Genomic DNA, 24,815 nt, shown 5'->3' on the forward strand with positions numbered 1-24,815 from the left:
AATCTAGCTAATTCGAATCTTTTTCAAAAAATATAAAAAAAATCATATATGGAACATCATTAGTAATTTTTCCTGATTAAGATTAATTTTAGAATTTTGATGACATATTTCAAATAAGTTAAAATCCAATCTGCAGTTTGTTAGAATATATAACAAATTGGACCAAGCTATATTTCTAACAAAAACAAATAATTATATCTTTTAGATTTTCCAGAACAAAAATTTTAAAAGAAATTCAAAAGACTTTGAAATAAGATTTAAATTTGATTCTAAAGATTTTCTAGATTTTCCAGACTAATTTTTTTTAATTGTAATCATAAGTCTGAAGAAATATTTCACAAATATTCCTTTGTCGAGAAAAAAAAGAAGCTAAAATGAAAAATTAAATTAAAATGTATTTATTATTCTTTACAAAAAAATAAAAAAATACTTGAACATTAATTTAAATTGTCAGGAAAGAAGAGGAAGGAATTTAAAAGGTAAAAAGGTATAAGTGTTTAAAAATCTTAAAATCATTTTTAATGTTGTATCTTTTCTTTAAAATTGTCTTTCTGAAAGTAATAAGAAGCAAAGGAAAAAAAAAAAAGAATATATTTAAACAAGTGAAGACCAAGTCTTTAAAATATTTTCTTGGATTTTCAAATTCTATTTGAGTTTTGTCTCTCTTAGAGTTAAAAATGTCGAGCAAAGCAAGACCAGCTTGCTAGTAAATAAATACAATTTAAAAAATAGAGGCAGCTCACTGGTAAGTGCTGCTATTTGAGCTATTTTTAGAACGGGCCAGCGGGCGACTCATCTGGTCCTTACGGGCGACCTGGTGCCCGCGGGCACCGTGTTGGTGACTCCTGTTTTACACAATTTGTTTAATTTTGACAGTACCACGTAAGATATGTTTTAATTGCTGAAGTGAGTTTATTGAATTGTAAATGCGCTGAAAACTAGACCGTTTTGTACTGTGTTGAAGTGGTTCAATGCTCAATAGTGTGCAAGTGTGTTTCTGTATAGTATATCCAGCCGTGTCCATGTGGTGACATTAATTACGATATTTTGAGAGGTGGAGTCGGACCCAGTGGGACATCACTGAAGGCCTTTGTGAAAAACGCACGGCCCGCAACTGCTTGTAATCCATTCTTTTATTTCATCATGTTTGGACCACCGCAAGTCCCTCTACGTTGGAATGAAGCAGGCCTCAATCGCTCGATTGCTGTTAGTCCAAAATGCTGCTGCTCGCCTTTTAACCGGCACTAAAAAATCATGAACACAATACCCCCATTTTAGCATCCTTTCACCGGCTCATAGTTCCTTTTACAATTCATTGTAAAAGGTAGTTGTTTGTTTTTAGATCTCTTAACGGATTAGCGCCACAATATATGTCAGACCTTTTAAAAATGTACACCCCCACAAGGTCTCGGAGGTCAGCTGATCAGTTTCTTCTCGTCGTCCCAAAAACTTGTTTAAAATCCGGAGGGGATCGTGCATTTTTGGCTGTGCCTCCAAAACTTTGGAACAATATCCCTCTTGCTCTTTGGACGGCTCACTCTTGAATTAGCTTTAAATCACGTCTTAAAACATGTTTTTACACTTTGGCTTTTAAACCAGCATGAGTGTTGTGTGATCTTAGTCCATTCTAATTTGTTTTCTGTATTTATTCTTTTTATAGTTAAATGTTTTGTATTATTGACTCTCTTTGTATGTATGTTGTATGTTTTAACTACTGTACAGCACTTTGTGAAGCTTTTATTGTTTTATGAAAATGTGCTATATAAATAAAGTGGATTGGATTGGATTGGATTACTAATATACTGCCATGAAATGCAAAGTCAGCTTTCTGAGTTATTTGCGTTTGAGCTGAAATGTTCCCAAACTCTTGCTGTGTTCGCTCATGGTGTTATTTCAATCGCCCAAACCATTTTCCTCTTTCTGGTGTCTGCTCTGTCACCCGTCATGCTGATTTACGCATGTTCGTTTCAGAAAACAAGAACAATGACATCAATCAATCAATCAATGTTTATTTATATAGCCCCAAATCACAAATGTCTCAAAGGACTGCACAAATCATTACGACTACAACATCCTCGGAAGAACATCACTGACAAATGATAATTATAGACAAAAGATTTTGTCGGCGACAAATTTGCTTATCAATTTTTGTCGACATCGACTAAACGTTCAAAGGTAAAGATGCAAACAACCCGTTTATCACATGTCTTAAATTGATAATGCAGTACTGGGATGCAGCACCTGTTAGAGGGGATTACTATAATTTTAGAAATACAAATACAAATTTTGAATAAGACTCCTTTGAGATCAGAATTCTCTCCGTTTATATTTCCAGAAAAAGGTTATGAAATTGACGACTTTCTCTCTTGACATAATTGTTCAAAGAAGGCCTGATCTTCTCATGCATTACAATCCTGCTGGATCAGTGATTTATGACTGAAACAAGGCTCTAAGGATGTAACCCACTGAAAGTCACATCTGCTGTGTTTTTTTTCCCTGGTTAGCTAGCTGAGCTGGAGCACAGCTGAATACTGTTTTGGCACCTAAAAAGCAGTAGCTCTATCTAAAATCAATCTGGTTTGCTTTGCAATGGCGCGGTCTGTTAATGCAGGGCCACAACTCTTGTCTCATCTCAGATGCCTCTCGGGTAAAGCAGATATGATGACCTATGACCTCAGACGTAGATGATAGAGGTTGTGCGGCGACTCTCTGACGTCAAGAAATCCAGATTAAGAGAGCCTGTTTACTCAGCTGACGGACTGAAGGCAGGGAAGGAGAGTTGGAGCCAACTGGGAGAAATAGATGAGCAACGACATAAATCAACGCTGACAGAGGTACAAAGATCTAAATTCCATGACAAATAGCGGAGCGACAGAGTTAAATATCCAGAGAAGAGTAATGGAAAAGAGGTGGTAAGATGAAAGCACAAGTGGTCATGATTCAATTGACCCCCTGAAAAACGTGAACGTGACCAAAATTAGTGCTTTCACTTTGATGTGGAGGCATGGTGCAAATCACTGCAATTTGGGCAATACAAATAACCAAAAATTGGAGAGAAGCATAGTAGAAATCAAGAAAGAAGCAAGCAAGAGAGAGAACAGAACAAGAGAGAGGGCAATGCAGAGGTCATACACCAGGTAAAGATGCTTGGAAGTGGAAGATGGGATTGAAAAACAATACGGAAAGTGGATAAAATAATGTCCTGGAAATATATAATTTCACTTTTGGATTTAACGAGTATCTGCAAGAATCATTTTAAAAATCTCATTTCTGTTTATAGAATAGCAGTGTTTAAACTAGTTTAAAGATACATTTGTGTATGATCATAGTATCAGAGTGTCATACTAGATCAAGTATTGGCTGACTTTGGTTCTTGGATGACAAATCATTCTCTTGGCAATACCTCCAGGATAATTATGTTTAAGTACTTGCAGTCGTAGAAAAACACAACTGATCGACATCACGAAAGCATGATGGACCACTTATTAGGATGAAAATGTGAACTCATGTGGTCAAGATGATTGGGTTCACGTTATTTTGAATGTTGTAGCTGGAGATCAGATTAACTCTTTCCAAAGTCAACCCTAACAACTATGCTTTACTGACTTGTTCGTAGAGTATTTGATGGACCAGACCATCACAAGGCCCACACTTCATTGACCTATCCAAGGTAAATAACTACAGTGGAGGTCAAAGGAATCCCATTAGCAAAAGTCAAGAATAGTCAGTTACGTTTATGCATTGGAAAGACAGATTCGATGTCTGGAAACTGATTATTCAGACAGTTGATGAAGACTACACTAAGGTCAAAATGTCATAAATAGGCCTAGGCCGATACTCAGAAAGTAAATTAACCACCGATAAATAAAAACTAAGGCGGCAAGTTGTCCAGCTTCAAGAGTATTCACGCTTTTTGTTGCTTTCAGCAGCTATGTTTGTACCATAGCAAATTGAAAAGAAGGGAGTGAATCATCTTGTCCTCATTAAGTGTCTTTAAGTCTTTGTGCAGCGATGCGGGACCGCTGGCCAGCTGGCGTCACGCGATGCAACTAGTTAGCATTTAGCAGCTAACATGGACAAAATTCCACCGCACCAGTGTAGGAATATTTCAGTTTAAACCTTTAGAACAAGAAGAGCCTATCAACACCAAGAAGCCAGTTTGCCTAAAATGCCCGAGTGCAACAAACCTGCATGGAGTGCACGACCATCTGAAACACAACTAAACTGTCCTCATGATCAGTGAACAAACCAGGTCAGTGTAAACAAAACAGCATGAAAGAGACCTGTTATTAGATCTGCTTACACTGTAGTGTTATATTGTTATTACTGGACTTTTTGTTTAAACATGTCCTAAATTGATTGTCATTTAAGTGTTTTAATTGTGTATATTTGAGCCCCTGCCCCCTTAACATATTTTATTGCTTTTAGTTGTGATTTATTTGTTTCAAGTGTAAGATTTTACATTTAAACTACAATGGTAAAATATATGAGGAATACACATTTATTGCATTTGAAGGGATATGCATGAATTATTATTATGTATTATCATTCTATCAATGGTTAATTTGGGCCCATAAAAATAATGGCAATTATATTGTAGCGTTGGATGGGTTAATAATGGTCTTTAGATGAAAATGTCAAGAAATGCTGGCAAGCTGTATGATCATAGCCATTTTTACTGATCACGTTAAATTCAAACTAACTCTCATACAAGTGAATGAAACGCATACTTACTTAACAGCCATACATGTCACACAAAGCGTGGCCGTATAAACAACAGCACCTTTGTGTTAATTGGCGATGTGATTGCTGACAGAATTTACAAGATAAATTGCAAGAATGCTCACATTCAGCCAAATTCTACAAAACTGATAGGGGCCACAGTATGTTGCAGTTAATAACCCTAAACATACTGTAAAAGCAACTTATACTTTAAGGCAAAAAAATAATATATGTGCATAGCAGATATTAGGCTTAGGTCAGTGTTCTCAAACATGCGGCTTGCGGGCCAATTGCGGCCCGCGAGACGTTATTTTGCGGCCCGCACTTTGATATGACAATTTAATGTTGATGAGCCCCGCGAGTTTAATATGAATGCCGCTTGACAGCGTCATACTTGCCAATGTTCCCAATTTTCCCGAGAATCCCATGAATCCATTCACTCGAAATCTCTGCCAATTTTTACCCAATCAATAATATTCAGGGGGTGCCATTATGACACTGCCTTTAGCGCCATCTACATCCAGTACAGACAGCGTGCAAGCCCAGCTATGTGCTGCAATTTAGCTGTGCAGTATGCACGGATGCTATTGCAAGACATATTTGATCAACAGCTACACAGGTCATACTGAGGGTGGCCGTAAAAAAACATTAACACTGTTACAAATCTGTGCCAGACTGTGAACCCACACCAAACAAAAATGACAAACACATTTCAGGAGAACATCTGCACCGTAATACAACATAAACGCAACAGAACAAATACCCAGAATCCCATGCAGCCCTAAATCTTCTGGGCTACAATATACACACACCCCGTACCACCAACCTTTTACACCCCCACCCTCCCTACTTGCGTTGGTTGAGGTGATGTATAATGTAGCCAGGGAGAATTAGGGCTCCAAGGTGTTGTGGGTATTTGTTCTCTTGTGTTTAAGTTGTGTTAGGGTGTGGATGTTCTCCCAAAATGTGTTTGTCATTCTTGTTTGGTGTGGGTTCAAAGTGTGGCGGATATTTGTAACAGAGTTAGAGTTGTTTATACGGCTTAGTGTGACCTGTATGGCTGTTGACCAAGTACGTCTTGCAGCCACTAACATTATTCTGCACAGGTCTCACATAAGGTGATAGAGAGCTGTCCCTTTGGTTATGTGATGTGAAAGCGTGCGCGATGACAAGCTGCAGAGCAGTAGTTCTCTTATTGAGGGTACGCGAACCCCTGGGGGTACATGAATGTATGCCAGGGACAAATGACTTTTTTTAAAGATAATCTAAAAAAAATAGCAGCAATTCATAAATACTCAATAAACATGTTAATTGGATGACACTTTAACAAAATATGAATGTAAGTTCATAAACTGTGAAAAGCAATGCAACAATGCAATATTCAGTGTTGACAGCTAGATTTTTTGTGGACATGTTCCATAAATATTGATGTTAAAGATTTCTTTTTTTTGTGAAGAATTGTTTAGAATGAAGTTCATGAATCCAGATGGATCTCTATTACAATCCCCAAAGAGGGCACTTTGAGTTGGTGATTACTTCTATGTGTAGACATCTTTATTTATAATTTAATTACTTGTTTATTCTTCAACAAGTTTCTTTGTTATTTTTATATCTTTTTTTTCCAAATAGTTCAAGAAACACCACTAAAAATGAGCAATATTTTCCACTGTTATTCAATTTAATAAATCAGAAACTGATGACATAGTGCTGTATTTTACTTCTTTATCTCTTTTTTTCAACCAAAAATGCTTTGCTCTGATTAGGTGGTACTTGAATTAAAAAAAATGTTCACAGGGGGTACATCACTGAAAAAAGGTTGAGAACCACTGTTGTAGAGGACTTTAAAGGCAGTGCAGTCGCGGCAGCCCTTAATGATGTCGGCCGTGTGAAAATTGGGACAAATTCGGGAGAATGGTTGCACCGGTAGATTGTCGGGAGGTGCACTGAAATTCAGGAGTCTCCCGGAAAAATCGTGAGGGTTGGCAAGTATGTTGCTAGGGCGGGAAAGCCTTTCATAGAAGGTGAATTTATTAAAAAGTGCATGTTAGATTTTTTAAGAAATCTTTTCTCGCGGCCCAGCCTCACCCAGTTTCTGCATCCAGTGGCCCCCAGGTAAATTGAGTTTGAGACCCCTGGCTTAGGTGATATATCAATTTTATTGATGAATTCAAGGTTTTCTTGTGACACACAATTTAAAAAAATTGAGATTTCAGGCTTTTTCTTTGTTTTTCTCTTGCATCGTGTATACTTTTACTTGAGAAGCTTGCATATCTTTCCCTCTACCCATCAATTCTTTAAAAGAGATGCACAAACGACAAAAGCCAGAAGTTTGTTATCAAATACAGAACAATATTCTCAGTGGTTTGTGTAGGTTTGGGTTTGCGACAACTGACGTGGAACAAGTGACTGCAAAATTCGTCTAAATCCCATTACCACAAAAGGCAGCAGCACAACAAACTTATTCTAGGTTCCATAACAGAAGCATCCAGCCGAGTGAGAGAAACGCCACTATTTACGAGGTGAACAAGACCGCTTAAACCAACAATTTCCCGCTAAAACTCAATGTGATGGAATCATTTACCCAAGGCACCACGTATGGCTGAACGATGACTGAAGCACTCCCTTTGCACATCAGTAAAGTCTTTTAAAAAAGCACCACGCAGTTTATAATGTGAATGTCACCTTTCTACAAATTGTATTTTTTTAAAACAAAAGAACAGATGGCATTTTCAATGCCAGCAGGTTAATAGAGGTTACTTTTTTACTTTAGAGGACCTATGATGATTCTAATCTACATTTTAACACTTCCTTGAGGTCTACATAATATGTTTTGGATATGCTACAGTGAAAATTTAGCACACATTTTTATACATAGTCCCATTTTTTTGCCACTTTTTGAGTGTGTATGTAAATTTGGCGTTGTTGTGGGCGTTCTTTAAGATGAAGCCCTTCACATCGGCCTAGCTTCCCCAACCCATCAGCCGCAGTGACCATTCTACAAAGATTTCTCTGAAAAAATGTACACTGTTGAAATAGAGCCTTATACATTTGATCCCGAATCCAGTCTGGAAGTAGAGGCTATAGTTTTGCAGGAAAAACATCATAAAATATGTTTTTTTTTTAATTTAATTTAATTTTTTTAACGAATGTGACACTTTGTATTTATACCATTATTTAACCTGATAATATGGTAATAATGGACAGTGTACACAACAGCGGTAATTACTATAATACTTGCTGTTTGTGGTCAGAGCAAGCGAAAAGTAGACACGTGAGAAAGTATTGCTTTTTAACGAACAACTTACACAAGCATACAGCAGAATAACTTGCTGACTTACCGCTGATTATTACTGGAACTACAGTGCTATATTAACTTAAGAGTTACAAGCATTTTTTAATGCTCTATTTGTTATAAAAGATTTATGTTACAGGCATCTCTGCCGCTACTTGCCGTAGTGAACTCTAAAAGGTCTGGCTCAAACATCCGGCCTGACTGAAGTGGATGATATTCATTGAATTAAAAAAATAAATCATCAAAAACATGACCAACCATGTAGCCTGCTTGGCAAAGCAGTTTTAGTGTATCGCAGCCAGTCTGCACCATACTGAAGCAGGAGGAGTCCTTAACGCCAGCCAAGCATGTTAAAATTGTTTCTAAACAGCGGCCATTTATCCATGAAAATATGGAGAAGCTGCTGATGATGCATTTGACAGAGATGCAGCTGGCAGGTGATACCGTAGAAGTCCACTCTAGAAGGTAAATACTGTACATTAATAAAACGTTACCTCACAAAACTACTGTAGTTGGTAGTACATGTTATAGTATTGTTTTTTTTACGATATTTTTAATGTAAAATGTTGTCAGGTTTTAAAAGGCACGTTATAAGTTAAAATGGTGCTGTTTTGGGGCAGCCATCAATAATAAAATGATTTAAAATAATTACGATGGGCAACATTGATTTGATCTATGAGCTTTGTCACAGAACCCACTAAGGCCGTAAGTTGAAGTACTATAGTCAGTGCCAAAATTAATTTGCGATGTCGCGACCGCGCCAATTGACGCAAATTAAACAAATCATAGGACGTCTCGTAACTTTGCCCAATGCCCGCAATTTTCCAACACATTTTGGCGAAGCAAATTTGTTTCTGAGTGACGCTTCTTGTGTCTTTACTTCCTAGTTGACATGTATTTCTATATTTATTCAAGCTTTATTTATCAAGGTAAGACCATGAGGAACATATTTTTACCATTTCACCATTTACATGTTATAACTGTAGAAGTGTGGAGTGTTTGAAGTTAGGGTGGTAAGGGACAATATCATAACAAATTCTTAAAATCACCTGGTATTGAAAAAGCCACAAAAAATGCAACTTTTGCCGCAACTTTCTGAAAATGTTTCAGCAAGTCAGGCACTTTAGGCCAGAGCAATTACAAAAAAAGATCCATGTATGTCACTGCTATTAGAGGTAGGACTGTACAAGTCATCAAATTGTTCAAATTATTTTGATTTTGGCTTCTCATGATTATAGAAATAATAAATGGGTTGTACTTGTATAGCGCTTTTCTACCTTCAAGGTACTCAAAGCGCTTTGACACTACTTCCACATTTACCCATTCACACACACATTCACACACTGATGGAGGGAGCTGCCATGCAAGGCGCTAACCAGCACCTATCAGGAGCAAGGGTGAAGTGTCTTGCTCAGGACACAACGGACGTGATGAGGTTGGTACTAGGTGGGGATTGAACCAGGGACCCTCGGGTTGCGCATGGCCACTCTTCCACTGCGCCACGCTGTCATCACAGTACATGTATAATTTTTCCTTTTGTTCATTACTTTAGTTTTACCTCTCTTTTTGAAATGAGTTGTTGTGTGTTTTTGTTGTTGTGATTATGCACAGGTTGCGGCACGTCTTCATGTTACGATATTTTATGTACGTGTCTGAGGCAAGCAGTCTGCATTTGGAGTAGCTGTAAGGTCGTGAACAAATTAGCTCGTTAAGACGACAACTGGATCCCTCTTTTATTGTTACATCGACACATGACACTCCAGACCATACTTATTTTATTGCTATTCTTGGTTTTAGAGCAACAAATTCAACAGTACATAATGATACTTCTGTACATGTTGAATAGCAGGGCAAGACAGCATCAAGACAGTCGCTTCATTCCAAGAATAATAAATTTAGTTCCCGCTCCTCCACCAACGTATAGCTAACATCAAAGACATGCGCAGTAATGATCATTTCAACTTGAATTTCGGAAAGTGTGTTTTCATGCGCTACAATCCGACCACCCGTCTCGATAGAAATTACATTTTGATCCGAACGAGTGTGAGCGGGTCGGAATATTTCAAATAGTGTGTTTACATAAAGTGTTGTTATCTCGGCGAGGCTGTTATTCCGATTAATTGTGTCCATGTGCACATAGCTACTGTAAAAAAAAAAAAAATCAAAATAAATAAAATGTAATTTTATTGTTTTATTATATTGCTATTTGTATTTTACTTATGTATTTTTTACGAATGTATGTAGGTATTTATTTTAAATTATATTCAAAATTAAGTTTTGTAGGTACAATAAATACTCATGTTTTCAAATGAATAAATAATTGTACTATTAATCGTGATATCAGTATTAATCCAAATAACTGTGATTATAATTATTTGCCATAATCGTCTAACCCTAATTACATGTACATAAAAACGCTTAATATCAATGCCTTCCTTTCCCATACAGAAAAAAATAACAAAGTGAAACAAAAGCAGACAGCAACATTACTTTTAAAGACAAAGATCACACTCCAATTTGTCGCATCAGCAGAGTTCACATTGTATCGTCCAATCAAAAGTCATTGTGTACCTCAGCAAACCACTGCTTCAACGAACCACTGATTCTCAGCATTTGAAGGTAGGTAGAAACCAAGCATTAAGGGATGAGCTATTGCTGTCCTTTGGTTTGTTTTGTCTCTTTAACTAGACTAGTACATCAACTCAAGATGCTGCCCTCTACTACTTCCCAAAAAAGATACAGGCATAAGAGGATGCTTGAGAGGAAAGAGAAGAGCAGGGTTGGAGACTTCACACAGGAACAAATTACCAGATTTGACTGATATAATAAGAGATAATGAAAGAAATAGCAGGCGTGCACAACCCGGGGTGGATATGGAAGAGAAATGTGGGGATCGCTTTTCTTTTTTTTCTTTTTTTTTTTTAAACATGTTAAATGAAGCATAGATAATAGATGTGAAGGTGGAAAAAGGAAGATAGGAAAACGTAGGAGTCAAGGGAGGGGTGACTGACTCTCAAGGGAATTGATTAGTGGACTGGAGCTGGAGAGAAATTCCTGTACACTGAAAATCATAGGGGTGGAGAGAAAGACCTCATGGTGATGGTCTGTCTGAGGAATTGAAGCAGTTAAAAGTGAGTTGGAACAGTAGATTGCATCAGGAGCTGGATAAGAATGGCAGACAGTTAGAGTAAGAAGGCAGGACAGACGGTGGACCTACAAAACAATAAAAAATAAAAAACTCTAGCTACGTTTACCTCATAATAACAGCACAATGATACAAGACAGAGCTGCAGAGCCGAAAGTGTCTCCCCTAATTGCCAACAAGGACGTTTGTCGAGTGCAGGATGCAACCAGAGCCAAGAGACATTGTTTCACTGACAACGTCGTACACCTTTGATTAAACCAGTGCTTCTCAAAAGTAGGGCGGTCCCCCTTGGGGACGGGGTATGGAAATGAGAGGAAAGGGACTTCCCGTGTTAGCATCTTTTTTCATTCTTGAACGATACACAAGCCTCCAGCCAGGTGGCGGCACTGCTTGGATTAATCAACCAAGCCTCACCAGGAAATATGAACAAGTATACATACTGTACATAACCCTTCAGTTTACAGGTACTGAAGATATAGATAAATAACTAACTAACTAAATAAATCTGGCCAGGTTCTCATTAGGATTTTAATTGAGGGGGTGTGAGAACTTTTTGTGTGTCTCCTACAAAACCCAAAACCAGTGAAGTTGGCATGTGTGTAAGTCATAGATAAAAACAGAAAACAATGATTTGTAAATCCTTTTCAACTTATATTCAATTGAATACACTGCAAAGACAAAATATTGAGAAACATTTTTTTTGCAAATAATCATTAACTGAAAATTTGATGGCACAGGGGCATTTTTACCACTGTGTTAGATGGGCTTTCCCTTTAACAACACTCAGTAAACATTTGGGAACTGAGGAGACCAAGTTTTTAAGCTTTTCAGGTGGATTTTTTTCGTTGTCGTATTTTACGCTTCATAATGTGCCACACATTTTCAATGGGAGACAGGTCTGGACTACAGGCAGGCCAGTCTAATAACCACACTCTATTACTACGAAGCCACACTGTTTTAACACGTCTAGAACAGGGTTTGGTATTGCTGAAATAAGCAGGGGCGTCCCTAAAAAAGACTTTGCTTGGATGGCAACATATGTTGCTCAAAAAACCTGTAGGTACCTTTCAGCATTAATGGTGCCTTTACAGATGTGTAAGTTACCCATGCCTTGGGCGCTAATACACCCCCATATCCTCACAGATGCTGGCTTTTGAACTTTGCACCTATAACAATCCGGATGGTTATTTTCCTCTTTGGTCCGGAGTACACGACGTCCACAGTTTCCAAAAACAATTTGAAATGTGGACTCGTCAGACCAAAGAACACTTTTCCACTTTGCATCAGTCCATCTTAGATGAACTCGACGGTGTTTCTGGGTGTTGCTAAAAAACAACTTTCCATTTGCAAAGTAGAGTTTTTGTTGTGATCCGGCTTTCGGATCACACATCTAGTATGTTTTGTCCCCTTTTGGTATTTTCCTATTATGTTTTGATCATGTTTTGGACTCTATCGATCCCGTTTCATAGCGCACTTCCTTGTTTACATTTGTCACCATGACTACCTAGTTTGCTCCTCCTGCACGGCTCGTTCACACACCGGTTTGTAATTATGTTTTCTGTATTCAAGCCATTCTGCTACCTTAGTTCAGTCTCGCCAGTTTGTTTGCACCTGCAACCGTTACGTGAGTAGTCTCTGTTTATTGTTCTGCCTGCTAAATGTAGCTTGCCTCCGCGCGCTTGCCTCGCGCTTTTTGGACTTTGAACTCTGCCTACTGCTTATATTAGCATTTAGCTTTCCGTGCCCAGACACGCCTTTGATTTGCTCTTTTTACCAGTGTTCTTTTGTAACTTCACATTAAAAGCTGTTCATACCTTCATCCCTGCCTGCTGTGATCCTGCGCATCGAGAGGCGACACTCCCCGCGCATCCACGATGCCGCGCACACGTAAGAGTTTTAACGTGCACTTACGTACAGATGTAGCGACAAACTGTAGTTACTGACAGTGGTTTTCTGAAGTGTTCCTGAGCCCATGTGGTGATATCCTTTTTACACTGATGTCGGTGTTTGATGCAGGGATCGAAGGTCACGGGCATTCAATGTTGGTTTTGGGCCTCGCCGCTTACGTGTAGTGACTTCTCTAGATTCTCTGAACCTTTTGATGATGTTATATGGTGAAATCCCTAAATTCTTTGCAATAGCTCGTTGAGAAATGTTGTTCTTAAACCGTTCGACAATTTGCTCACGCATTTATTTACAAAGTGGTGACCCTCGCCCCATCCCTGTTTGTGAATGACTCAGCATTTCATGGAAGCTGCTTTATTACCCAATCATGGAACCCACCTGTTCTCAATTAGCCTGTTCACTTGTGGGATGTTCCAAATAAGTGTTTGATGAGCATTCCTCTTTTTTGCCATTTGTGCCAGCTTTTTTGAAACATGTTGAAGGTATCAAATTCCAAATGAGCTAATATTTGCAAAAAATAACAAAGTTTACCAGTTCGCATGTTAAGTATTTTGTCTCTGCAGTGTATTCAATTGAATATAGGTTGAAAATGATTTTCAAATCATTGTATTCTGCTTTTATTTACAATTTACACAACGTGCCAACTTCACTGGTTTTGGGTTTTGTAGATGGGGAAGTGACAGAACATAAGAACCATTAGACTACACAGAGGACAGGACACAGACTTTGATCCGGTAAATTAAGTTATTGAAGGTATATCAGGTGTTACATTAAAGTATTTTTATTGACACAGAAATTCCCATCGCTTAAAGGACGCAACTGCCATGAAGATGGATGAGCCTTTGTTTTGCTCTAGAGAGGTTCCTGTGTGAAGTTAAAAAAGTGTGTTCTGTGGTATGGAGATTTTATTTTTTATGGAGTATATGTCACGGCTCGGGGCCGCCTTAGGTTAAAACAATTTGGCTGGGGGTCGGGCAGTATGTGTATATATATATATATATATATATATATATATATATATATTAGGGGTGTAGGAAAAAATCGATTTGAATACGAATCGAATCATTTACGTTGTGCGATTCAGAATCGATTCTCATTTTTAAAAAATCCAACAAACCACTACACAGCAATACCATAACAATGCAATCCAATTCCAAAACAAAACCTGACCCAGCAACACTCAGAACTGCAATAAACAGAGCACTTGAGAGGAGACAAACACGACACAGAACAAACCAAAAGTAATGAAAGAAAAATGAACATTGTCAACAACAGTATCAATATTAATTATAATTTCAGCATAGCAGAGATTAAAAATCCCCCACTGACATTTTCATTACATATTTATACATATAATAAAAAAGAACAAAAGTGTCACAGTGGCTTACACTTGCATCGCATCTCATAAGCTTGACAACACAGTGTCCAATGTTTTCACAAAGATAAAATAAGTCATATTTTTGGTTCGTTTAATAGTTAAAACAAATTTACATTATTGCAATCACTTGATAAAACATTGTCCTTTACAATTATAAAAGCATTTTTTTTTTTTAGATCTACTATGCTAGCATGTCAGCATACTGGGGTAGATCCTGCTGAAATCCTATGTATTGAATGAATACAGAATCGTTTTGAATCGGAAAAATATCGTTTTTGAATCGAGATTCGAATCGAATCGAAAAAAATCGATATATTATCGAATCGTGACCCTAAGAATCAATATTGAATCGAATCGTGGGACACCCAAAGATTCACAGCCCTAATATATATATATATATATTTATATATATATATATATATATATATATATATATATATATATATATATATATATATATATACATATGTGTGTATATATTCCACGCACACTAATTGACTGAAAGAGTGCGCACTTTCTACGCCCTTGCACTGCTTGCACTAACTTAGAACTTCCCGCGGGCCGTAATTTGGGGGGACCGCTGCCTTAGATCATGTAAACACAGCACATGTAACCAATAGACATGCATGTACAGCAATGCAATGGCTCTTTGCCAGTTATGCACAATAAACAGTAGCTTTTAAAAATATAAATAAAAAAGAGAGAGCCCCTATAAAAGTCAAACTGAGTCAAGTCTAAACCAAATTGTGAACATGCATTACATCAATTTAAAAAAAAAATAGCAAGGTGTTGACCTGCACAACAGGAAATGCATATTTAAATGACTGCATAAAGTGGTTGCCTAGTTATTTGTAGTGAAACACTGCAAAGGTATTTGATCTAATCATTGCACATGTGTAAGTGTGAGCATCTGCAAGGATGAAAGAGTGGCAAAGACAATAGAGAAGGCTGAAAGAAGAGAAGAACAGAGGGAAAGGGCATTGCGTAAGTAAAGAGACTGACAAAACCTTCATTTAACGCTTGCAAGCAGGTTTTACAAGCAGCTGAGGAATGTAGACATGAATCGACTTTTATTGTTTTACAAAGAGCAGCAGTGGGCTACCAGCAGCAGATATCTCATCACGTATAAAAAGCTTTCTGGTCCATTTTACCTTTATTTTTTTTCCACACGTATTTAAAGTGTTCAGTCTCTTTTGGGTTTCTATAGTACCACACGGCACAAAAATCCTCAGATGTTGAAAGTAACTTCGAAAGACCTAGCAAACGTATGAACACACAGGGGCATAGCAGTCTTTCAGAGTCTATTTTCCGCAATAAAGTTTACTGCATGGGTGTCAAACTCATTTTAAATCGGGGGCCACATAGAGAAAAAGCTACTCCGAAATGGGCTGGACTAGTAAAATCACGGCCTGATAACTTAAAAATAAAGCCAACTTCAGATAGTTGTCTTTGTTTAAAAATAGAACAAGCACATTCTAAAAATGTACAAATCATAATGTTGCTGTTTTTTTACACTTACATGTTGCGGTTAATAGTATTCTATCTTTATTTGTCGTTATTTATACTTTCTGAATTAATCATGTGACAATGTTCATCAGTCAACTTATTGGTGTTAATTTTCAATCTATCAAGATAAAAAATCCACATCAAAATCAAATAATAGGATGTTATTTAGGAAGTTTGCTCATTTTCCTCGACCGGTGCACTAACATCATGTGGTTTATTTATTTTTTTACATATGTAGCATAATCTACACAGATACAAAGAATTGCTGTTGTGACATCAAGTGGACACATTTAGAACAGCAGTTTTGTTCATTCAAAAATTTCAAACTCATCCCGCGGGCCGGATAAATCCTGTTTGCGGGCCTGATCCAGTCCGTACTTTTGACACGCCTGGTCTACTGTAAACTGCCCCAAAAAATTAATGACACACATCCTTAAAGTTAGGGTTTCCCAAACTTTTTCTATTCAGTCCCCAGTTGTCAGTAAAGTAGGTAAGCCATTTTATGGTTCATCCGTCAGGCTTTATCCATATACAGTAGGAAGGGCTTTATATAGCCCCATTTGTCCTGGTTTACCTAATATACGAAACGTAATTAATTGGGGGGTGCACTAATCATATCAAATTCAAACTTTAACCACTGTGTCAGTTGCAATGCAGAGTGGTGCTTTCCATCATTTTCAGCAGACTGCATTTCAAAATTACTAACCCCCCTCCCCCACCTTCCTCTCACGCTAGAGCCACCCAGGAAGGGGGCCATATGGATCCTTTTCCTACTGTACAGTAAAATTTGAAAATGGCCATTCAAATAGAATAGAATATCCACATAAAGTCTATGCATGGACCTAATTTGTTTTAAGGACTGCAAGTGCAAGATGTGTAAGGGTATGAGTGTCCTGTCAATGTGTTGTACCTGAGCATGTGTCCAGCATGTACTGTAAGTGTGATGAATGACTTTGTCTCAGCAGTAGCGTAGTATGCCGAGTTGGGAGCGCTCGCTTGGGGTCGACCGAGGCCATTTGCTGTTGATAAACTCGTCTCCCTCTCATCCAGCATATACATTCGCATGTCCGCTATGATAAAGTCAGACTACACAGAGCAGAGATCCCTTAGGTATATTTAGCAAAGAAAAGCCACCTAGAAGACACCCCCCTACCCGTCATTAAGAAAAGGGAAGAACGGGTGTTACAACAAGGTGCACATTAGACCCATTCCTCTGTGCACCCTCAAGGCATGCGGCAGGCTATCAGGACACTCTTCAAGACATAAAAGAAATGGAGTGACAATACAGTAATTCATCCATATAGAAATGTCACAGCTCGTTTGTCAGCGTCACAGCTTGTTTCTGTGGAGGGTAAATTATGGCATGGCCTTACACGGACAATCCATCAAACATGCATTATTATGTTATTACTGTGTTTGGTTTGTTGTCTGACAATGAAACAAAGTTTTTTTTTATAAACTTTGGTCCTCATGTTTCAGTACCAGACCCTTTACTGTAATGATACCCTTAAACTGTAATTACCGGGCTATTGAGAGCACTGTTATTTAAGCCGCACCCACCAAATTTCAGAAGAAATATTTTTCACAGAGATATTTGTATTTTTTAATGTATTTTTCATACATTAGCCGCACCAGACTATAAGCTGCAGATATTCACAGGTACGAAAGATTTTGTAAAAGTTTATGTAGCGGTTCTCAAATGGGGGTACTTGAAGGTATGCCAAGGGGTACGTAAGATTTTTTTCAAAATTAGCAACAATTCAAAAATTCTTTGTAAATATATTTATTGAATAATACTTCAACAAAATATGAATGTAAGTTCATAAACTGTGAAAAGAAATGCAACAATGCAATATTCAGTGTTGACAGCTAGATTTTCGTGGACATATTCCATAAATATTGATGAAAAAGATTTCTTTTTTTGTGAAGAAACGTTTAGAATTAAGTTCATGAATCCAGATGGATCTTTATTACAATCCCCAAAGAGGGTACTTTAAGTTGATGATTACTTTTATGTGTAGAAATCTTTATTTATAATTGAATCACTTGTTTATTTTTCAACAAGTTTTTAGTTATTTGTATATCTTTTTTCCCCAAATAGTTAAAAAAAGACCACTACAAATAAAGCAATATTTTGTACTGTTATACAATTAAATGAATCAGAAACTGATGACGTAGTGCTATATTGTACTTCTTTATCTCTTTTTTTCAACCAAAAAAGCTTTGCTCTGATTAGGGGGTACTTGAATTAAAAAAATGTTCACAGGGGGCACATCACTGAAAAAAGGTTGCGAACCACTGCACTAGCTCTCCAATTAGCTAAACAGACTCAATAACTCCATGGAGACGTTTCAGTGAATGTGAGATACTGAAACAATACAAAAATAATTGTAAGTTCAAAATACTAACACAGACACGCGTAAGTGTGTTAGCATTTTCGCCAATGATCACGAAGCTAGCGTCATTACATTCGATTGCACATACAAATATGCATCAAAATACTCCTTCAGACATCACACATGGGACAGTTTAGTGAGTAATAAATGTTTTAGTTGTACTGTAAAACTTATAAATGTTGCTTGGAGTGATGAATGAAGAATCCATACTAATTTGTGCATCCCTAATAAACATATTTGATTGAAACAATGTGTGCCATGTTGCTGTGATCGTGACGCTAATGAGAAAAAGGATACATTTGTTTGCAGTTAATTTTAGCTACTAATATTAATTTCATTTAAAATTCATGTCTACGGTTGTTTTTATGGTGTGGAGTTCATATCTGTTGTTCAGCAATGTTTGCTATTAACGATATTTTTTGATGCTAACAAATATAACTAAAGATGCTATAATGTGGTCGTTCATGTCGAATAAAGCACTTGGCCTTCCTGCACAACAACTAAGCTTTCAGTTATTGTTACAAAAATCAACAAAGAAAACACAGTGTATTGGACCAACAATCACAATATTTATTACTAGGACTTAACATTACGTTAGTTTATTTATACAATCAGGTCTTTGTACTTATATTTAGGCATTTAAACCACAAAAGAACACAAAACGTATGTGATTTATTGTCCTTTCTTTACGTTTAGTTCTGCGATCAAAGACTATTAATATAGTAGATAATAAACTCAATTGCATCACCTAAAGCTTCTCAAACAAATCAAATGTTCAAAGAAAAATTTAACAAAGTGATCACTGCAGACACAAGCCTGGTCACATTGTATTTCACAAGGTGATGAAAGTGATATTTTAAGAGTCATTTCCTTCGAACCACTTTGGTTTTTTCCTGACTTTATTACCTGTATGAGTCACTTATTTCGGGTCTCTATGAAAGCTATTTCCTATCTCTCTATTGGAATAACTAGAACACCCAAGAACAGAACAGCAATACAGCATTTTCCACTCAAACTCTACACTCACCCTTACTGGATTTAATACTACGCTCAAGCTGTTTGACTATTGTGCGAATCAAGCCGCTAAGAAGAAAAACGGATGGGACGTCATATGCAACCGAGCAATATCAACGATCCTCACAATGTGGTATGCCGGCTCTATCTAGTGGTATGCTAAAGAATCACTTGAATAAAGCACAGCATATATTTTCCTATATTCAAAAGTGTTACTGTTCAAACTCTTTAATGTTACAGTAGCCAAAAATATTCAATATACTTTTTAAATAAAACCTCTGCCTTACCTGTGCCTGCTACACAACTGTATTTTTGTCATTTTGGTGGTACTTGGAGAGCCACGTTTTTTTGAGGTGGTAAAAAATTGAGAATTACAGATCCATCTAACAAATCCATTTTATATTATACATTTTCAGTGAAGTGATGTCTCACTTCAATGATGACCTCTCAAAATACCATCATTTATGTCACCACATGACTACTCTGTTTGAGATTTACTATACAGGAACATATTTACGCACTACTGAGCATTGAAACACCTCAACAGTGTACAAAACGGATTATTTTCTGGCATACTTAGAAATCAATAAACCTGCATAAGCAATTAAAACATATCTTATGTGGTACTGTCAAAATTAAACATGCATAAAAACATATTAAACTTGAAAAAATAAAGACATAAAATATTTGAATCACAATTTCTAGAACCCATTCGACACCGCATAATCCAGTGGTACCGTTGTAGTCGGTTGTTTCGGTGGAAATGGCTAGCTTTTCCCCATTTTATCGCTGGAACAGCTGAGCTAGCTTCAGGGGTTGGCCGACATTGTCTCAAAAGATGTAGTTTCTCTTTAAATATCCTTCTTGAAAATGGCCTTGCAAATGTAAATCTGCCACCTAATCTATGTTTTGTTCTCCTTTGTCGGTCAACACTTCCTGCTTCCTGCAAAATTGCAACTTGTGATTGGATACTCACTTTGGAATGACAAGTGTGTATCCAATCACAGTCTCGTTAACATTAAGCTACCTAGAGAGACTAATGTCAACAACTTGTGATCTGATTGGCTATCCCAACTGTCTCTGAACTCTATGTGTTCTCAAATCACAGATCAGATCTCAGATCTGCATAGCACTGCCGCAGCCCAAATCGTGAGTATCCAATCACAGGACAACAACTCGTGATCTTATTGGCTATCGCAATTGTCTATCAACTGTATGTGTCTGTTCACTGACAGTGCACGGATGCCCACATTGTTGATTCTGAAGGCTCCGGGCAAATTCCGCACAGAATGGCAACATAAGCAAGCTGAATTCTGATTGGATGAAAACTTTAACTTAAAAACAACAGCACTGGAAGGAGCATAATATGACATGAAGAGAATATGAATAATTTTAGATATTTAGGGAAAGTAAATAAAAAAATACTTGTGTCTTTAATTATGATCATGATTTCTGGTTATGTTAGGCCAGCAGAGAAGGCCTTGCTGGTCCTGACGGCAATTTCAAAATGCAACATTTTAAATGACTTTTATATTGATTATTTATTTATTATTTAGCAACGTCAGTGTATTGTGGCAGGTGGTAAAACAGTCCCGTTGCTACATTGAATAAAACGTGTCACCATCTACACATCCCGTTCTCTTACTCCATCTCACATGAAGCTTAGTTTAAGCCAAAAGAGAGAACATGACTAAACGGATGTGCCTGTGGGAGGCAATGATCGCAACCACTAATACAAGAACAAAAAGAGTGAAATCCCTCACACACACACCACACAACTTTATGTGCTCACACCCACACACTCCGCAATATAAGACAGAAACAAATTGCAAAAGCCTCTCTCCTGAACATGTATTCATAATTCCTGCAATGGCATGACAGTCGCGCATATTTTATTAAACCAGTACACCCCCTTTCTACCCAACTGTCTTCTCAAGCGCACACACGTTACCCACCCACACACATGCTCTAATATTCTTCCTTGACAATGATGTTGCTGACTCAGGGCTCTGAGGGGGTTAAGGTCCTGCAATTGCTGTTGCTGCTGATTGGGCGTCTGTCCAACGCACACTCACACACGCACACACACACACACACACACACACACACACACACACACACACACACACACACAACACACGCACACACACACACACGTGTACATGCAGTCAAGTAGCATCACTCCAAGGCAAACGTTCCTCATATCAGCCATCATCTAAGAACTCTTCACCCCCTCTTGTGTTTGCATGTGTCAAGGAAGACGAGGATGAGGCTTTGATCAGAAGCTATATGAAGGCTAAATGACGCTTCCCTCGCTGCGTGCGTGTGTGTGTTTGTATTCTCCTTCTTGAAACATCAACAAGGAAAAGTACCTTCAAGTTAGGACCGATATCATGGTCCCAATACGGAAAACCATTGCATCTAATAGACCAGTGGTTCTCAACCTTTTTTCAGTGAAAATGTTTTTAATTTGAGTACCCTCTAATCAGAGCAAAGCATTTTAGGTTTAAAAAAAAGAGGTAAATAAGTAAAATACAGCACTATGTCATCAGTTTCTGATTTATTAAATTGTATAACAGTGCAAAATATTTCTCATCTGTAGTGGCCTTTCTTGAACTATTTGGAAAAAAAGATATATAAAAATAACTAAAAACTTGTTGAAAAATAAACAAGTGATTCAATTATAAATAAAGATTTCTACACATAGAAGTAATCAACAACATAAAGTGCCCTCTTTGGGGATTTTAATAGAGATCCATCTGGATTCATGAACTTAATTCTAAACATTTCTTCACAAAAAAAGAAATCTTTTATGGAACATGTCCACAAAAAATCTAACTGTCGACACTGAATATTGCATTGTTGCATTTATTTTCACAGTTTATGAACTTACATTCATATTTTGTTGAAGTATTATTCAATAAATTAAGGATTTTTGAATTCTTGCTATTTTTAGAATATTTTTAAAAATCTGACATACCCCTTGGCATACCTTCAAGTACCCCCAGGGGTACGTGTACCCCCATTTGATAACCACTGTAATGGAGAATGTCTCATTTGCATCCCTGGTTATGAAATCTATTAAAATTAGGGTGGTTCCAAAAAGGAGACATTTTGCAAATTGACTGTGTGTCGGTTTTAAAAAACTCCCCCTCTGGTCAACATATAAAATAACAAGTGTGTGTAAGAAATTGAAATGCGCCTCATTTGGCCAAAATTCATTTAAAAAATAAAAATAAAACAAATCTGTAAATAGAGACATACTGTAATAACGAAGTAAATAATGAAGATTACAATAATAATAATAATAAAAATTACCTAAGAGCTAACCTTTTCTATGTTTGCATAGTTTGTATATTTTATTAATGTTGTAAATACAAATCTTTATTTATCTCGAAAGGGTGGTCCTTAAGAGGTAGGCATTTTTCAGAGGTCTTAAGAAGGTACCAAATGCAAGAATGAGTGTGTGTGTGTGTGTGTGTGTGTGTGTGTGTGTGTGTGTGTGTGTGTGTGTGTGTGCGTGCGTGCGTGCGTGCGTGCGTGTGTGTGTGTGTGTGTGTGTGTGTGTGCGCGCGTGCGTGCGTGCGTGCGTGTGTGTTCCTCTGATGGGTAAAAGGTTCTGTCATGTCATTTAGCTGTCAGCACAGAGCAGAAGCTGAAGTAAAAATACACACAGAGCAATTACTGGAGTGTATTTTACTTTACATGTCTGTCTATGTTGGCCCTGTGGTGAGGTGGCGACTTGTCTAGGGTGTATGCGGCATTCCGCCCGAATGCAGCTGAGATAGGCTTCAGCACCTCCCGCGACCCCGAAAGGAACAAGCGGTAGAAAATGGATGGATGGATAAAGGTTTATATGTGTAATTTAATAGGTTATACATGAGTAGATGCCCCTCTCTAACCGCCAATTCACCACACTACATATTTTCCAAATTGAGTCCCGTTTTTCCAACTAACTATCATACTAATATTCTGACATATATGTGCAACTTGAATGTGCCATTAATGTAGCAACTAGCGAGCAAGCGCTAGACTCTTCACGCGCAGTCAATCAATCAATCAATCAAAGTTTATTTGTATAGCCCTAAATCACGAGTGTCTCAAAGGGCTGTACAATGACGGCTGTACAACGACAAAATCCTCGGCTCAGATCCCACATCAGGGCAAGGAAAAAGTCAACCCAATGGTCTACAAGTGTCTGACAGGCGTAGAGTAGTGTACTTGCACTGTTTGGTTTTTGGAAAGAAGGCAATGAACTGAGCACCGCCATTAGGGGCGGCATGGCGTAGTGGGTAGAGCTGCCGTGCCAGAAACCTGAGGGTTGCAGGTTCGCTTCCCACCTATTGACATCCAAATCGCTGCCGTGTGTCCTTGGGCAGGACACTTCACCCTTGCCCCCAGTGCCGCTCACACTGGTGACTGAATGATGAACGAATGATTGGTGGTGGTCGGAGGGGCCGTGGGCGCAAACTGGCAGCCACGCTTCCGTCAGTCTACCCCAGGGCAACTGTGGCTACAGATGTAGCTTACCACCACCAGGTGTGAATGAATGATGGGTTCCAACTTCTCTGTGAGCGCTTTGAGTATCTAACAATAGGAAAGCGTGATATAAATCTAATCCATTATTATTATTATAATTATAGGCACAGCTATACCAGTTACTCTTTAAGACCCTGAGTTTACAACGTTCTACAAAGTAGGAGATAAGGAGCGCTTGATTTTCTCACCCTAACCCACCTACAGCATAATACGGGTAATCTCGCCCCATTTAATCTTGCCTCGTTATCGGTAGTGATGTGCGGATCCATATTGAAATATCAATACCGCCAATACCAGATCTGTATGCTTTAATATTGATTCTCAAATCAAAATATCCATAATTTTGATACTTTTATAATTTGAGATAATGTACGTAATAAGCAAACACAGCGGCACTCTCGTCATTTAGTCTGTAATTTGTTTATTCAGGAAAATTCCTTAAAATTTAAATTAGTCACTTTTTAAATTGTTTAGACACATCGGGTATATTTGCGCAAAGTATCTGTATTGCCGATACCAGCTTGAGTTTACTCGGTATCGGATCGGAAAGAAAACCAGTGGTATCGCACAGCACCAGTGAGCAGAGCTATTTTTTTCATGTGATCCGTAGGGCAGCAGCTATCAAATATTTTAGTAATCAAGTATTGTTCTGAAAATTCCTTCAGTTAATCAAGTTATCGTGTGTTGTGGAACAGAGTTGCAGCTTGTAGCGACACTCTTTCATTACAATTAGTTTGTGAGCGAGGGCGAACCAGAAGCGACAAATACTCATTTGTGGCAGGGGCAATTTATTGTGTTTATGAATGTCTGCCTTAATAAATGATTTAATGGAAAACACTGCATACACTTTCTCTGTTTGCTAAGTGGGCGAGGTAAACGGGTTGGACTACATTAAAAGTGCTCATGCTTTTAGCTTCA

Source organism: Nerophis ophidion, linkage group LG08 (genome assembly GCF_033978795.1).
Source record: "Nerophis ophidion isolate RoL-2023_Sa linkage group LG08, RoL_Noph_v1.0, whole genome shotgun sequence".
In the NCBI taxonomy this organism is placed as follows: domain Eukaryota; kingdom Metazoa; phylum Chordata; class Actinopteri; order Syngnathiformes; family Syngnathidae; genus Nerophis; species Nerophis ophidion.